Source organism: Mus pahari, chromosome 2 (assembly GCF_900095145.1).
Source record: "Mus pahari chromosome 2, PAHARI_EIJ_v1.1, whole genome shotgun sequence".
Taxonomy (NCBI): Eukaryota; Metazoa; Chordata; class Mammalia; order Rodentia; family Muridae; genus Mus; species Mus pahari.
In genome coordinates, this window is record NC_034591.1 from 68,910,522 (window position 1) to 68,913,973 (window position 3,452).

Below are 3,452 nucleotides of genomic sequence, written 5' to 3' on the forward strand. Positions count from 1 at the left end.
CCTTTAATCCCAGCACTCGGGAGGCAGAGGCAGGCAGATTTTGAGTTCGAGGCCAGCCTGGTCTACAGAGTGAGTTCCAGGACAGCCAAGGCTACACAGAGAAACCCTGTCTCGAAAAACAAAAAACAAAAAACAAAACAAAACAAAAAGAATATTTCCTGGTTCTTAGATGGTGAAAATTCATGAAATTGTCACATGGTAGAAAGTACCACTCCTGGCTATGGTCCACTCTCAACGACCCCTCTCCCTGCTTATGCTATTTTTAAAAAAGATTTTATTTATTTATTATATGTAAGTACACCGTAGCTGTCTTCAGACACTCCAGAAGAGGGAATTAGATCACATTAAGGATGGTTTGAGCTACCATGTGTTTGCTGGGATTTGAACTCTGCACCTAATTGGCCATGTAATAGCATAAACAGGGAAGGCTGGTGAGATGGGTCAGTGGGTAAGAGCACCCGACAGCCCTCCCTGTTTATGCTATTACATGGCCAATTAGTCTTCAACTATATGAATTTTAGAGGGATGCAACACTAATAGTCACATTCTGCCTCTCCATTAGGGGAATCACAACAACTCTGCATAATGTTTCAATCTAATTCTTGTTTTCATTAAACACAGAGTGAAAATTCCTGGGTTTGTCAATGGTTGGTGTACAAACAAGTATCAGCACTGAAGAAGCTTGTAACAAGTCATCCTGCAGATGTTGGGTTTATAGAAACATTCTGAGTGCTACAACTCAGAGCTATGTAAGCTTCCCTATTGATAACAAGTCCTATTGTTATCAGCAGTAACTGTGTTTAGCACTCAAGTTGTCTGTATCCAGCATCTCCTTAACAAGCATTTATTAAGGAAGTACCCTGGGCTGTAGGGGAGACTAAAGATCTCTCCTACCATCTCAGCTCCTAGTTAGAATCCCTATATCATATTAACAAGAGGCAAAAAAAAACCAAAAAACCAAAAAAAACCCACAAATATATTAGGGTACAGCATACTAAATATAAAATTTAAATATAAAAGATGTGTGTGTGCCATATATATGATGCATGCACATGAATGAAGGTGTAGATGTTCACATGGAAACATGAAACCAGAGGAGGACATACTGTGTCTTCCCCTATCACTCCCTGCCTCATTATTTTGAGTCAGAAATTCTCACTGAGCCAGAAGCTCACTTTCTTGGTTGGGTGGCTGGGTGGCTGGGTGGCTGGGTGGCTGGGTGGCTGGCTGGCTGGGTGGCTGGCTGGCTGGCTGGCTGGGTGGCTGGCTGGGTGGGTGGCTGGGTGGCTGGCTGGGTGGCTGGCTGGGTGGCTGGCTGGCTGGGTGGCTGGGTAGCTGGGTGTCTGGGTGGCTGTTTGGCTGGGTGGCTGGGTGTCTGGGTGTCTGGGTGTCTGGGTGGCTGGCTGGCTGGCTGGCTGGGTGGGTGGCTGGGTGGGTGGCTGGGTGGCACGTTCCTGGGATCTGTTCATCTCTGTTCCCTGATGCTGGGTTTATACCCGTACAGAGCCATAGCTGTCTTTCTGTGTGGGTGCTTGGGATTCAAACTCAGGTCCTCATGCTTGAACAGCGAGCACTCCCACCTACTAAACCATCTCCTCAGCCTCTGGTATAGCATCTTCAACAAAGAATAATAAATCTGTAGAAAGAAAAAAACCAAGGAAGGTCATGGTAGGTTTCCAGAGACTTCAAACTGGGGAGGGGGGTAAGTATGTGGGGAAACCAAGTACCTGGGGCTTTGCTTTCAGGCTCCTCTGTGCCATCTCTCCCAGCTTATGAATCTAGAATAGTCACCACTGGAGGACCCAGCTTATGAATCTAGAATAGTCACCACTGGAGGACCGTTCCTACCCTTCCATTGGTCAGAAAATCAGAATCAAAGAGCTGTTTCTTTGTTGCTGCTTGACTGCCTTTAGCCAAAAAGTAACTATTATAGCAAGTAGGGATATTCTGGGTGACATGTCCTGATCTCTTTGAATGCCAAGTAGTATACTAGCTACTGAGGACACAAATGTGAGCATGGGAAACATTGTCCTGGCCCTCCATGTCCACAGAGCTTTGTAGCTTTCCTAGAAATCTAGCAGAAGCAGAAGGGATGGAGGGGCAGTGGTGGGAAACTGCAGGTTGTGGTGTGTAGCATAGTAGATGAACAAAAGTAACCACTCACAAAAAAGTAAATTCTGGAATGGTAAGACAGAATCCCCCTGCCGCACAAAGACTCCAGTGCATGATAGCTCTTGATTTGCTCAGTGACTCATCTAAGGGGGTTCTAGGTACAGGCAGAGGGGGGTGTGGAGGACAAGCTCTTTGGGAACTGGGCTGGTGAAGGAGGGCTCTGACACAGAATACTAGCTGGCTTTGTGACAACCTGACACAAGCCAGAGTCATCAGTCTATTAGCCAATGGAAGTGCTATATATATATATATGCACGTACTGGCCCAAGCAAGCCAGTACGACTCCTCCAAAGCGTCTGCATCAGCCCCTGCCTCCAGGTCCCTGTCCATGTTCAGTGCCTGTCCTGACTTCCTTTGGGGATGAACAGCCATGTGGAAGTGTAAGATGAATAACCCCCTTTCTTCCCCAACCTGCCTTTTCGGTCATGGTGTCTCACTGCATCAACAGAAACCTAGCTAAGCTGCAATGAGAGCACCTGTTGGCTCCCACCCCCACGAGAGGTTTATATGAAGCTGGCACATTCATTATTTTCAGAGGTCAGCACCCAGGCTCCCAGCCCCTAGTAACCGCAAAGAAGGCTGGAAAGATCAGATGTAGGACATGCCTTTAACTCCAGCATACAAAATGAAAAGAAGCCAGGTAGATCTCTGAGAATTAGAGGCCAGTCTGGTCTACACAATGACTTCCACCCAGGGCTGCATAGTGAGACTCTGCCTTATTTATTTACTTTTTAGTCTTCGAACCCAATGAAATGATAGCAGAAAACTCAGCTACAAAATGCCCTAGAGGAGCCTCGACCACCTTAGTTTTTATGGGAGAAGCCCTTCTGGGACAGCCCAGAGAGACGGGCTGATTTCAGTTAAATAATATTTCTTTGGTTTGTATGAACAGTCTTTTATCTACAAAAGGATCTTTTCTTACTCGTCTGCCTGGTCAAAGGACAGCTGAGAATGTAGAGAACACTGGCTATGGTAGGCAAGGTGTGGTAGTTTCATCTAGAGCAATTTACTGCCAATAAAGCTTCCTAGCTGGGTTATAATTGGAGGGGACAGGGAACTGTGTGCACTGTTGTTGTTTGGTAGGGTTTCTTAAACGGCTAATTGCAATGGGAAAAAACAGGTTGGCAAAAAAAACTGATCGTAGCATATGACTCCATCCTGATTGCTCTTTAAACACACCAGCCAGACATCTGTTAGTGTAGACAAAGGAAGAGGGAACCTTTCCGGGAGCTGTATACGGTTCACCTGTACACCTTGGAGTTTTGTCCGATTTTTGTTTT